This window comes from Heterodontus francisci, unplaced genomic scaffold, assembly GCF_036365525.1.
Source record: "Heterodontus francisci isolate sHetFra1 unplaced genomic scaffold, sHetFra1.hap1 HAP1_SCAFFOLD_1273, whole genome shotgun sequence".
Taxonomy (NCBI): domain Eukaryota; kingdom Metazoa; phylum Chordata; class Chondrichthyes; order Heterodontiformes; family Heterodontidae; genus Heterodontus; species Heterodontus francisci.
The window spans coordinates 95,001-110,590 of NW_027140555.1; positions in this window are offsets into that span (position 1 = coordinate 95,001).

Genomic DNA, 15,590 nt, shown 5'->3' on the forward strand with positions numbered 1-15,590 from the left:
ACGGGTCCCACACACACTGACTCTCACTGGGGTACGCGGGTCCCACACACACTGACTCTCACTGGGTACGGTCCCACACACACTGACTCTCACTGGGTACTGGTCCCACACACACTGACTCTCACTGGGGTACGGGTCCCACACACACTGACTCTCACTGGGGTACGCGGGTCCCACACACACTGACTCTCACTGGGTACTGGTCCCACACACACTGACTCTCAGTGGGGTACGGGTCCCACACACACTGACTCTCACTGGGGTACGCGGGTCCACACACACTGACTCTCACTGGGGTACGGGTCCCACACACACTGACTCTCACTGGGTACTGGTCCCACACACACTGACTCTCAGTGGGTACGGGTCCCACACACACTGACTCTCACTGGGGTACGCGGGTCCCACACACACTGACTCTCACTGGGGTACGGGTCTCACACACACTGACTCTCACTGGGGTACGCGGGTCCCACACACACACTGACTCTCACTGGGTACTGGTCCCACACACACTGACTCTCAGTGGGGTACGGGTCCCACACACACTGACTCTCACTGGGGTACGCGGGTCCCACACACACCGACTCTCACTGGGGTACGGGTCCCACACACACTGACTCTCACTGGGGTACGGGTCCCCACACACACTGACTCTCACTGGGGTACGGGTCCCACACACACACACACTGACTCTCACTGGGGTACGGGCCCCACATGCACTGACTCTCACTGGAGTACGTGTCCAACACACACTGACCCTCACTGGGGTCCCGGTCCCACACGCACTGACTCTCACAAAGGTACGGGTCCCACACACACACAGACTCTCACTGCAGTACGGGTCCCACACACTTTCTCTCTGGGGTAGGGGTCCCACATGCACTGACTCTCACGGGGGGATGGGTCCCACACACAAATACACTGACTCTCACTCTGGTACAGGTCCCAGACACCCTGACTCTCACTGGGGTACAGGTCCCTCCCACACACACACACTGACCTCACTGGGGTATGGGTCCCGCACGCACTGACTGTCACGGGTAGGGGTCCCACACGCACTAACTCTCACTGGGGTATGGGTCCCGCATGCACTGACTCTCACGGGTAGGGGTCCACACGCACTAACTCTCACTGGGGTACGGGTCCCACACGCACTGACCCTCACTGGGTTACGGGTCCCACACGCACTGACTGTCACTGGGGTACGGGTTCCACACACACGGGCTCTCACTGGGGTACGGGGATCCCACACACACGGGCTCTCACTGGGTACGGGGGTCCCACACACACTGACTCACTGGGGTACGGGAGTCCCACACACACTGACTCTAACTGGGGTACGGGTCCCACACAAACTGACTTTCACTGGGGTACGGGAGCCACAAGCACTGACTCTCACTGGGGTACGGGGATCCCACACACACGGGCTCTCACTGGGGTACGGGGGTCCCACACACACTGACTCTCACTGGGGTACGGGGGTCCCACACACACTGACTCTCACTGGGGTACGGTCCCACACACACTGACTCTCACTGGGCTACGGGTCCCACACACACTGACTGTCACTGGGGTACGGGTCCCACACGCACTGACTCTCACTGGGGTACAGGTCCCACACACACTGACTTTCACTGGGTACGGGGGCCACAAGCACTGACTCTCACTGGGATACGGGTGCCACACACACTGACTCTCACTGGGGTACGGGTCCCACACGCACTGACTTTCACTGGGGTACCGGTCCCACACGCACTGACTCTCACTGGGATACGGGTGCCACACACACTGACTCTCACTGGAGTACGGGTCCCACACGCACTGACTCTCACTGGGCTGCAGGTCTCACACACACACACACAGACTCTCATTGGGCTACAGTCCACACACACACAGACTCTCACTGGGGTACAGGTCCCACACGCACTGACGTTGACTGGGGTACGGGTCCCACACACACTGACTCTCACTGGCGTACGGGTCCCACACACACTTTCTCTCTGGGGTACGGGTCCCACACGCACTGACTCTCACTGGGGTACAGGTCCCACACACACACACTGACTCACTGGGGTACAGGTCCCTCCCACACACACACACTGACTCTCACTGGGGTATGGGTCCCACACGCACTCACTCTCACTGGAGTACGTGTCACACACACACTGACTCTCACTGGGATCCGGTCCCACATGCACTGACTCTCAGTGGGGTACGGGTCCCACACGCATTGACTCTCACTGGAGTACAGGTCCCACACGCACTGACTCACACGGGTAGGGGTCCCACACGCACTGACTCTCACTGGGGTACAGGTCCCACACGCACTGACTCTCACTGGGGTACGGGTCCCACACGCACTGACTCACTGGGGTACGGATCCCACACGCACTGACTCTCACTGGGGTACAGGTCCCACACGCACTGACTCTCACTGGGTACGGGTCCCACACACACTGATTCTCACTGGGGTACGGGGATCTCACACACACACTGACTCTCACTGGGGTACAGGTCCCACACACACTGACTCTCACTGGGGTACGGGTCCCACACACACTGACTCTCACTGGGGTACGGGTCCCACACACACTGACTCTCACTGGGGTACGGGTCCCACAGGCACTGACTCTCACTGGGGTACAGGTCCCACACGCACTGACTTTCACTGGGGTCCGGGTCCCACACGCACTGACTCTCACTGGCGTACGGGTCCCACACGCACTGACGCTCACTGGAGTAAGGGTCCCACACGCACTGACTCTCACTGGGGTACGGGTCCCACACGCACTGACGCTCACTGGAGTAAGGGTCCCACACGCACTGACTCTCACTGGGCTACAGGTCCCACACACACACACAGACTCTCATTGGGCTACGGGTAGGGTCCCACACACACTTTCTCTCTGGGGTAGGGGTCCCACACGCACTGACTCTCACTGGAGTACGGGTCCCACACACACTGACTCTCACTGGCGTACGGGTCCCACACACACTTTCTCTCACTGGCGTACGGGTCCCACACACACTTTCTCTCTGGGGTAGGGGTCCCACACGCACTGACTCTCACTGGAGTACGGGTCCCACACGCACTGACTCTCACTGGGGTACGGGTCCCACACACACTGACTCTCACTGGGGTGCAGGTACCACACACACTGACTCTCACTGGGGGACAGTTACCACACACACACGCTGAATCTCACAGGGGTACGGGTCCCACACACACTGACTCTCACTGGGGTACGGGTCCCACACACACTGACCCTCACTGGGTTACGGGTCCCACACGCACTGACGGTCACTGGGGAACGGGTTCCACACACACGGGCTCTCACTGGGGTACGGGGATCCCACACACACGGGCTCTCACTGGGGTACGGGGGTCCCACACACACTGACTCACTGGGGTACGGGAGTCCCACACACACTGACTCTCACTGGGGTACAGGTCCCACACACACTGACTCTCACTGGGGTACGGGAGTCCCACACACACTGACTCTCACTGGGGTACAGGTCCCACACACACTGACTTTCACGGGTACGGGGGCCACAAGCACTGACTCTCACTGGGGTACGGGTCCCACACACACTGACTCTCACTGGGGTGCAGGTACCACACACACACACTGACTCTCACTGGGGTACGGGTCCCACACACACTGACTCTCACTGGGGTACGGGTCCCACACACACTGACGCTCACTGGGTTACGGGTCCCACACACACTGACTCTCACTGGGGTGCAGGTACCACACACACACACTGACTCTCACTGGGGTACGGGTCCCACACGCACTGACTGTCACTGGGGTACGGGTTCCACACACACTGACTCTCAGTGGGGTACGGGTCCCACACGCACTGACTCTCACTGGGGTACGGGTCCCACATACACTGACTCTCACTGGGGTACGGGGGTCCCACACAGACTCTCACTGGGGTACGGGTCCCACACACACTGACCCTCACTGGGTTACGGGTCCCACACACACTGACTGTCACTGGGGTACGGGTCCCACACGCACTGACTCTCACTGGGGTACGGGGGTCCCACACACACTGACTCTCACTGGGGTACGGGGGTCCCACACACACTGACTCTCACTGGGGTACGGGTCCCACACACACTGACTCTCACTGGCTACGGGTCCCACACACACTAACTGTCACTGGGGTACGGGTCCCACACGCACTGACTCTCACTGGGGTACAGGTCCCACACACACTGACTTTCACTGGGGTACGGGGGCCACAAGCACTGACTCTCACTGGATACGGGTGCCACACACACTGACTCTCACTGGGGTACGGGTCCCACACGCACTGACTTTCACTGGGGTACCGGTCCCACACGCACTGACTCTCACTGGGATACGGGTGCCACACACACTGACTCTCACTGGAGTACGGGTCCCACACGCACTGACTCTCACTGGGCTGCAGGTCTCACACACACACACACAGACTCTCATTGGGCTACAGGTCCCACACACACACAGACTCTCACTGGGGTACAGGTCCCACACGCACTGACGTTGACTGGGGTACGGGTCCCACACACACTGACTCTCACTGGCGTACGGGTCCCACACACACTTTCTCTCTGGGGTACGGGTCCCACACGCACTGACTCTCACTGGGGTACAGGTCCCACACACACACACTGACTCACTGGGGTACAGGTCCCTCCCACACACACACACTGACTCTCACTGGGGTATGGGTCCCACACGCACTCACTCTCACTGGAGTACGTGTCACACACACACTGACTCTCACTGGGGTCCCGGTCCCACATGCACTGACTCTCAGTGGGGTACGGGTCCCACACGCATTGACTCTCACTGGAGTACAGGTCCCACACGCACTGACTCACACGGGTAGGGGTCCCACACGCACTGACTCTCACTGGGGTACAGGTCCCACACGCACTGACTCTCACTGGGGTACGGTTCCCACACGCACTGACTCACTGGGGTACGGATCCCACACGCACTGACTCTCACTGGGGTACAGGTCCCACACGCACTGACTCTCACTGGGGTACGGGTCCCACACGCACTGACGTTCACTGGGGTACGGGTCCCACACGCACTGACTTTCACTGGGGTACCGGTCCCTCACGCACTGCCTCTCACTGGGGTACGGGTCCCACACACACTGATTCTCACTGGGGTACGGGGATCTCACACACACACTGACTCACTGGGGTACAGGTCCCACACACACTGACTCTCACTGGGGTACGGGTCCCACACACACTGACTCTCACTGGGGTACGGGTCCCACACACACTGACTCTCACTGGGGTACAGGTCCCACACGCACTGACTTTCACTGGGGTCCGGGTCCCACACGCACTGACTCTCACTGGCGTACGGGTCCCACACGCACTGACGCTCACTGGAGTAAGGGTCCCACACGCACTGACTCTCACTGGGGTACGGGTCCCACACGCACTGACGCTCACTGGAGTAAGGGTCCCACACGCACTGACTCTCACTGGGCTACAGGTCCCACACACACACACAGACTCTCATTGGGCTACGGGTCCCACACACACTTTCTCTCTGGGGTAGGGGTCCCACACGCACTGACTCTCACTGGAGTACGGGTCCCACACGCACTGACTCTCACTGGGCTACAGGTCCCACACACACACACACACTCTCATTGGCTACGGGTCCCACACACACTTTCTCTCTGGGGTACGGGTCCCACACACACTGACTCTCACTGGCGTACGGGTCCCACACACACTTTCTCTCACTGGCGTACGGGTCCCACACACACTTTCTCTCTGGGGTAGGGGTCCCACACGCACTGACTCTCACTGGGGTACGGGTCCCACACACACTGACTCTCACTGGGTGCAGGTACCACACACACTGACTCTCACTGGGGGACAGTTACCACACACACTGACTCTCACTGGGGGACAGTTACCACACACACACACTGAATCTCACAGGGGTACGGGTCCCACACACACTGACTCTCACTGGGGTACGGGTCCCACACACACTGACCCTCACTGGGTTACGGGTCCCACACGCACTGACGGTCACTGGGGAACGGGTTCCACACACACGGGCTCTCACTGGGGTACGGGGATCCCACACACACGGGCTCTCACTGGGGTACGGGGGTCCCACACACACTGACTCACTGGGGTACGGGAGTCCCACACACACTGACTCTCACTGGGGTACAGGTCCCACACACACTGACTCTCACTGGGGTACGGGAGTCCCACACACACTGACTCTCACTGGGGTACGGGTCCCACACACACTGACCCTCACTGGGTTACGGGTCCCACACACACTGACTCTCACTGGGGTGCAGGTACCACACACACACTGACTCTCACTGGGGTATGGGTCCCACACATACACTGACTCTCACTGGGGTACGGGTCCCACACGCACTGACTCTCACTGGGCTACAGGTCCCACACACACTGATTCTCACTGGGCTACAGGTCCCACACACACTGACTCTCACTGGGGTACGGGTCCCACACGCACTGATTCTCACTGGGCTACAGGTCCCACACACACTGACTCTCACTGGGGTATGCGGGTCCCACACACACTGACACTCACTGGGGTACGCGGGTCCCACACACACTGACTCTCACTGGGTTACGGGTCCCACACGCACTGACTCTCACTGTGGGACGGGTCCCACACACACTGATTCTCACTGGGGTACGGGTCCCACACACACTGATTCTCACTGGGGTACGGTTCCCACACGCACTGACTCTCACTGGGGTACGGGTCCCACACACACTGACTGTCACTGGGGTACGGGTCCCACACACACTGACTCTCACTGGGGTATGGGTCCCACACTCACTGACTCTCACTGGGGTACGGGTCCCACACGCACTGACTCTCACTGGGGTACGGGTCCCACACACACTGACTGTCACTGGGGTACGGGTCCCACACACACTGACTCTCACTGGGGTACGGGGGCAACATGCACTGACTCTCACTGGGGTACGGGTCCCACACGCACTGACTCTCACTGGGGTACGGGTCCCACACACACTGACTCTCACTGGGGTACGGGTCCCACACACACTGACTCTCACTGGGTTACGGGTCCCACACGCACTGACTCTCACTGGGCTACAGGTCCCACACACACACACACACTCTCACTGGGCTACAGGTCCCACACACACAGACTCTCACTGGGGTACGGGTCCCACACACACTGATTCTCACTGGGGTACGGGTCCCACACGCACTGATTCTCACTGGAGTACGGGTCCCACACGCACTGACTCTCACTGGGGTACGGGTCCCACACGCACTGACTCTCACTGGGGTACGGGTCCCACACACACTGACTCTCACTGGGGTACGGGTCCCACACGCACTGACTCTCACGGGTAGGCGTCCCACACGCACTGACTCTCACTGGGGTACGGGGGTCCCACACGCACTGACTCTCACTGGGGTACAGGTCCCACACACACTGACTCTCACTGGGGTAAGGGTCCCACACGCACTGACTCTCACTGGGGTACAGGTCCCACACACACACACTGACTCTAACTGGGGTACGGGTCCCACACACACTGACTCTCACTGGGGTACGGGTCCCACACACACTGACTCTCACTGGGGTACGGGTCCCACACACACTGATTCTCACTGGGGTGCGGGTCCCACACGCACTGACTCCCACGGGTAGGGGTCCCACATGCACTGACTCTCACTGGGGTACGGGTCCCACACACACTGACTCTCACTGGGGTATGGGTCCCACACGCACTGACTCTCACTGGGGTACAGGTCCCACACACACTGACTCTCACTGGGGTACAGGACCCTCCCACACACACACACTGACTCTTACTGGGGTACAGGTCCCACACACACACACTGACTCTCACTGGGGTACGGGTCCCACACACACTGACTCTCACTGGGGTACAGGACCCTCCCACACACACACACTGACTCTTACTGGGGTACAGGTCCCACACACACTGACTCTCACTGGAGTACGGGTCCCACACACACTGACTCTCACTGGGGTACAGGTCCCACACACACACACTGACTCTCACTGGGGTACGGGTCCCACACACACTGACTCTCACTGCGGTACAGGTCCCACACACACACACTGACTCTCACTGGAGTACGGGTCCCACACACACTGACTCTCACTGGGCTACAGGTCCCACACACACACACAGACTCTCACTGGGGTACGGGGGTCCCACACACACTGACTCTCACTGGTGTTCGGGTCCCACACACACTTTCTCTCACTGTGGGACGGGTCCCACACACAAACACACTGACTCTCATTGGGGTACGGGTCCCACACACACTGACTCTCACTGGGGTACGGGTCCCACACGCACTGACTGTCACTGGGGTACGGGTCCCACACACACTGACTCTCACTGGGGTACGGGTCCCACACACACTGATTCTCACTGGGGTACAGGTCCCACACACACTGACTCTCACTCGGGTACGGGTCCCACACGCACTGACTCTCACTGGGGTACAGGTCCCACACGCACTGACTCTCACTGGGGTACAGGTCCCACACGCACTGACTGTCACTGGGGTACAGGTCCCACACGCACTGACTGTCACTGGGGTACGGCTCCCACACACACTGACTCTCACTGGGGTACGGGTCCCACACGCACTGACTCTCACTGGGGTACAGGTCCCACACACACACACTGACTCTCACTGGGGTACGGGTCCCACACACACTGACTCTCACTGGGGTACGGGTCCACACGCACTGACTCTCACTGGGTACAGGTCCCACACACACTGACTCTCACTGGGGTACGGGTCCCACACGCACTGACTCTCACTGGGGTACAGGTCCCACACACACTGACTCTCACTGGGGTATGGGTCCCACACACACTGACTCTCACTGGGGTACAGGTCCCTCCCACACACACACACTGACTCTCACTGGGGTGCGGTTCCCACACACACTGACTCTTACTGGGGTACAGGTCCCACACACACTGACTCTCACTGGGGTACGTGTCCCACACGCACTGACTCTCACTGGGGTACAGGTCCCACACACACACACTGACTCTCACTGGAGTACGGGTCCCACACACACTGACTCTCACTGGGGTACGGGTCCCACACACACTGACTCTCACTGGGGTACGGGTCCCACACGCACTGACTCTCACTGGAGTACGGGTCCCACACGCACTGACTCTCACTGGGCTACAGGTCCCACACACACACACAGACTCTCACTGGGTACAGGTCCCACACGCACTGACTCTCACTGGGGTATGGGTCCCACACACACTGACTCTCACTGTGGGACGGGTCCCACACACAAACACACTGACTCTCATTGGGGTAAGGGTCCCACACACACTGACTCTCACTGGGGTACGGGTCCCACACGCACTGACTCTCACTGTGGTACAGGTCCCAGACACAGTGACTCTCAATGGGGTGCAGGTCCCTCCCACACACACACACTGACTCTCACTGGGGTATGGGTCCCACACGCACTGACTCTCACTGGGTGCAGGTCCAAACGCACTGACTCTCACTGGGGTACAGGTCCCAGACACACTGACTCTCACTGGGGTGCAGGTCCCACACGCACTGACTCTCACGGGGTACAGGTCCCTCCCACACACACACACACTGCACTGACTCTCACTGGGGTACGGTCCCACACGCACTGACTCTCACTGGGGTACGGGTCCCACACACACTGACTCTCACTGGGGTACGGGTCCCACACGCACTGACTCTCACTGGAGCACGGGTCACACACGCACTGACTCTCACTGGGGTACGGGTCCCACACACACTGACTCTTACTGGGGTACAGGTCCCACACACACTGACTCTCACTGGGCTACGGGTCCCACACGCACTGACTCTCACTGGGGTACGGGTCCCACACGCACTGACTCTCACTGGGGTACAGGTCCCTCCCACACACACACACTGATTCTCACTGGAGTACGGGTGCCATACACACTGACTCTCACTGGGGTCCCGGTCCAACACACACTGACTCTCACTGGAGTACAGGTCCCACACGCACTGACGTTCACTGGAGTACGGGTCCCACACGCACACACAGACTCTCATTGGGCTACAGGTCCCACACGCACTGACGTTCACTGGGGTACGGGTCCCACACACACTGACTCTCACTGGCGTACGGGTCCCACACACACTTTCTCTCTGGGGTAGGTGTCCCACATGCACTGACTCTCACTGGGGTATGGGTCCCACACACACTGACTCTCACTGTGGGACGGGTCCCACACACACTGACTCTCACTGGGGTACGGGTCCCACACACACTGACTCTCACTGGGGTACGGGTCCCACACGCACTGACTCTCACTGGGGTACGGGTCCCACACACACTGACTCTCACTGGGGTACGGGTCCCACACGCACTGACTTTCACTGTGGTACGGGTCCCACACACACTGACTCTCACTGGGGTGCAGGTCCCACACGTACTGACTCTCACTGGGGTGCAGGTCCCACACGTACTGACTCTGACTGGGGTACGGGTCCGACACACACTGACTCTCACTGGCGTACGGGTCCCACACACACTTTCTCTCTGGGGTAGGGGTCCCACACGCACTGACTCTTCGGGGTTTGGGTCCCACACGCACTGACTCACTGGGGTACGGGTCCCACACACACTGACTCTCACTGGGGTACGGGTCCCACACGCACTGACTCTCACTGGGGTACGGGTCCCACACGCACTGACTCTCACTGGGGTTTGGGTCCCACACGCACTGACTGTCACTGGGGTACGGGTCCCACACGCACTGACTGTCACTGGGGTTTGGGTCCCACACGCACTGACTCTCACTGGGGTGCGTGTGTGAAAGGGAATGTGTTTCGGGCCGGAATGGGGGGGTATGTGACCCTGGGGGAAGAGTCTGAGAGAGAGATGGGAAATGACTGAACGCTGAGCCCCAGGAGGTGTCTAAAATAACTGGGCTGTTGTTTGTTTTCTCGGAGCTCTGTTGATCAATAATAGATGGTGGGATCTGATAGCTGAAACCTGCTGTAACAGGCAGGCACAGTTTCAGGAGAATTTCAGCCTGGATCGTTGGATTGGAGAATCTCTCAGGTCTTCGTTGAGCAGAGGGTAATGTTCAGTATCAGATCTGTGAGTTGCTCACATCAGAACACATTCAATACTCAAGGTGAGGTTTTACACTGTTCGGAAAGGGAAAACAAGGATGTTTTTACCAGGATCAGCAGTGACTGTGGCATCTTTTACCCCTCCCCCCAACTCCCTCACCTCCCTCCTCTCTGCTCCCCCCTGCCCTCTCCTGATTCTCCCCCTCCCAACTCGCCTCCTCTCCCTCCCCTGCTTGCCTCCCTCCTCCACTCCCCTCCCTCTGCCTCCTCCTCCACTCTCTCCTCCCCTCCTCTCCCTTCGTCCCTCCTCCCCTTCCCTCCTCCTCCACTCCTTCCCTCCCTCCCTCTCTTCACTTTCTCCCCTCCCCTCCTTCCCTCCCTCCCTCTCTCCCCTCCTTCCTCCCTCTCTCCCCTCCCTCCCCTCCTTCCCTTCCTCTCTCCCCTCCCCTCCTTCCCTCCCTCTCCCCCCTCCTTCCCTCCCTCTCTCCCCTCCTTCCCTCCCTCTCCCCCCTCCTTCCCTCCCTCTCTCCCCTCCTTTCCTCCCTCTCTCCCCCCTTCTCTCCCTCTCTCCCCCCTTCTCTCCCTCTCTCCCCTCCTTCCCTCCCTCTCGCCCCCTTCCCACCTCCCTTCCCCCTCTCCCCCCTTCCCTCCCTCTCTCCCCCTTCCCTCCATCTCTCCCCCCTTCCCTCTCCTTCCCTCTCTCCCCCCTTTCCCTCCCTCTCTCCCCCCTTCCCTCACTCTCTCGCACCCTTCCCTCACTCTCTCCCCCCCTTCCCTCACTCTCTCCCCCCTTCCCTCACTCTCTCCCCCCCTTCCCTCACTCTCTCCCCCCCTTCCCTCACTCTCTCCCCCTTCCCTCACTCCCCCCTTCCCTCTCTCCCCCCTTCCCTCCCTCTCTCCCCCCTCTTCCCTCCCTCTCTCCCCCCTTCCCACTCTGTCCCCCCCTTCCCACTCTCCCCCCTTCCCACTCTCCCCCCTTCCCTCTCTTCCCCCCTTCCCTCCCTCTCTCCCCCCCTTCCCTCCCTCTCTCCCTCCCTTCCCTCCCTCTCTCCCTCCCTCTCTCCCCCTCTTCCCTCCCTCTCTCCCCCCCTCTTCCCTCCCTCTCTCCCCCCCTCTTCCCTCCCTCTCTCCCCCCTCTTCCCTCCCTCTCTCCCCCCTTCCCACTCTCTCTCCCCCCTTCCCACTCTCTCTCCCCCCCTTCCCACTCTCTCTCCCCCCTTCCCACTCTCCCCGCCTTCCCACTCTCCCCGCCTTCCCACTCTCCCCGCCTTCCACTCTCCCCGCCTTCCCACTCTCCCCCCTTCCCACTCCCCCCTTCCCACTCTCCCCCCCTTCCCACTCTCCCCCCCTTCCCACTCTCCCCCCCTTCCACTCTCCCCCCTTCCCTCTCTCCCCCCCTTCCCTCTCTCCCCCCCTTCCCTCTCTTCCCCCCTTCCTCTCTCCCCCCTTCCCCTTCCCTCTCTCCCCCCTTCCCCCTCTTCCATCCTTCCCCCCTTCCCTCCCTCTCCCCCCACCTTCCCCCCTTCACTCTCTCCCCCCCTTTCCTCTCTCCCTTCCTCTCTCCCCCACTTCCCTCTCTCCCTTCCCTCCCTCTCTCCCCCCATCCCTCCGTCCCTTCCCTCTCTCCCTCCCCCCTTCCCTCTCTCCCCCTCCCTTCCCTCTCTCCCTCCTCCCCTTCCCTCTCTCCCTCCTCCCCTTCCCTCTCTCCCTCCCCCTTCCCTCTCTCCCTCCCTCCCCCTTCCCTCTTCCCTCCCCCTTCCCTCTCTCCCTCCCCCTTCCCTCTCTCCTCCCCCTTCCTCTCTCCTCCCCCCTTCCCCCTCCCACTTTCCCTCTCTCCCTCCCCCCATCCCTCTTTCCCCATCCCTCTCCTCTCTCTCCCCCTCTCCCTCCCTCCCTCTCTCTCCCCCTCCTCCCTCTCTCTCTTTCTCCCCCCTCTCCCCCCTCCCTCTCTCCCCATCTCCCCCCCCTCCCTCTCTCCCCCCTCCCCCTCTCTCCCCCCTCCCCCTCTCTCCCCCTCCCTCTCTCCCCCTCTCTCCCCCTCTCTCCCCCCTCTCTCCCCCCTCCCTCTCTCCCCCTCCCTCCCTCTCTCCTCCCTCCCTCTCTCCCCTCTCCCCCCCCCTCCATCTCTACCCCCCTCCATCTCTCCCTCTCTCCCTCTCCCCCCTCTCCCCCCCTCCATCTCTCCCCCCCCTCCATCTCTCCCCCCCCTCCATCTCTCCCCCCCCTCCATCTCTCCCCCCCTCTCTCATCCCCTCTCCCCCCCCTCTCTCATCCCCTCTCCCCCCTCCATCTCCCCCCTCCATCTCCCCCCTCCATCTCCCCCCTCCATCTCTCCCCCCCTCCATCTCTCCCCTCCTCCATCTCTCCCCCCCTCTCTCATCCCCTCTCCCCCCTCCCTCCCTCTCCCCTCCCCTCTTCCCCCTCCCTCCCTCCCTCTCCCTCTCTCCCACTCCCTCTCTCCCCCTCCCTCTCTCCCCCCCCTTCTCTCTCCCCCTCCCTCCTTCTCTCTCCCCCCCCCTCCTTCTCTCTCCCCCCTCCTTCTCTCTCCCCCACCCTCCTTCTCTCTCCCCCACCCTCCTTCTCTCCCCCCCTCCTTCTCTCCCCCCCCCTCCTTCTCTCTCCCCCCTCCTTCTCTCTCCCCCCTCCTTCTCTCTCCCCCCTCCTTCTCTCCCCCCCCTCCTTCTCTCCCCCCCCTCCTTCTCTCCCCCCCTCCTTCTCTCTCCCCCACCCTCCTTCTCTCCCCCCCTCCTTCTCTCTCCCCCACCCTCCTTCTCTCCCCCCCTCCTTCTCTCTCCCCCCCACTCCTTCTCTCTCCCCCCCACTCCTTCTCTCTCCCCCCCACTCCTTCTCTCTCCCCCCCCCACTCCTTCTCTCCCCCCCCCACTCCTTCTCTCCCCCCCTCCTTCTCTCCCCCCCTCCTTTTCTCCCCCCCTTCTCTCCCCCTCCCTCCTTCTCTCCCCCTCCCTCCTTCTCTCTCCCCCCCTCCTTCTCTCTCCCCCCCTTCTCTCTCCCCCTCCCTCCTTCTCTCTCCCCTCCCTCCTTCTCTCTCCCCCCCTCCTTTTCTCTCCCCCGCTCCTTTTCTCTCCCCCTCCCTCCTTCTCTCTCCCCCCCTCCTTCTCTCTCCCCCCTCCTTCTCTCTCCCCCCCTCCTTCTCTCTTCCCCCCCTCCTTCTCTCTTCCCCCCCTCCTTCTCTCTTCCCCCCCCTCCTTCTCTCTTCCCCCCCCTCCTTCTCTCTCCCCCCCCTCCTCTCTCCCCCTCCCCCCTCCTCTCTCCCCCTCCCTCCTCCTCTCTCCCCCTCCCTCCTTCTCTCTCCCCCTCCCTCCTTCTCTCTCCCCCCCCTCCTTTTCTCTCCCCCCCCCTCCTCTCCCCCCCCTCCTTCTCTCCCCCCACTTCCTTTTCTCTCCCCCCTCCTTCTCTCCCCCCCTCCTTTTCTCTCCACCCCCTTCCTTTTCTCTCCCCCCTCCTTCTGTCCCCCCCCCTCCTTTTCTCTTCCCCCCCCCCCTCCTTTTCTCTTCCCCCCCCTTCCTTTTCTCTCCCCCCCCTCCTTGTCTCTCCCCCCCCTCCTTTTCTCTCCCCCCCCTCCTTTTCTCTCCCCCCCCCTCCTTTTCTCTCCCCCCCCCTCCTTTTCTCTCCCCCCCCTCCTTTTCTCTCCCCCCCCCCTCCTTTTCTCTCCCCCCCCCTCCTTTTCTCTCCCCCCCCCCTCCTTTTCTCTCCCCCCCCCCTCCTTTTCTCTCCCCCCCTCCTTCTCTCTTCCCCCCCTCCTCTTCCCCCTCTCCTCTTTTTCCCCCCTCTCCTCTTTTTCCCCCTCTCCTCTTTCCACCCCCTCCTCTTTCCCCCACTCCTCTTCCCTCCCCCCCCGCCCCCCCTCTCCTTCCACACTCTCCTTTTAGTATTTCTTAGCATCCAGGGGGTCAAGCAGTAAGGGTGGCATGGCCTGCGGGTTCAAGGGACGAGGGTCAGCCCGGGCTGCAGAGCCGACACAGGCCCAATAACCACCTGACTGAGGCCGGTAAGCTCTGCCCAGGCAACAGGACCCAGAGAGGGGCAAGAGGGCACAACATGTGTGAGCCAGAGAGCCTGGGCCAGAGCATGAGGCCCCCACGGTGCAGGGACTCCAGGGGAAGGGCCGAGCCCCACGGTGCAGGGACACCAGGGGAAGGGCCGAGGCCCCACGGTGCAGGGACTCCAGGGGAAGGGCCGAGGCCCCACGGTGCAGGGACACCAGGGGGAAGGGCTGAGGCCCCCACGGTGCAGGGACTCCAGGGGAAGGGCCAAGGCCCCACGGTGCAGGGACACCAGGGGCAGGGCCGAGGCCCCACGGTGCAGGGACTCCAGGAGAAGGAGCGAGATCCCACGGTGCAGGGACACCACAGGAAGGGCCGAGGCCCCACGGTGCAGGGACTCCAGGGA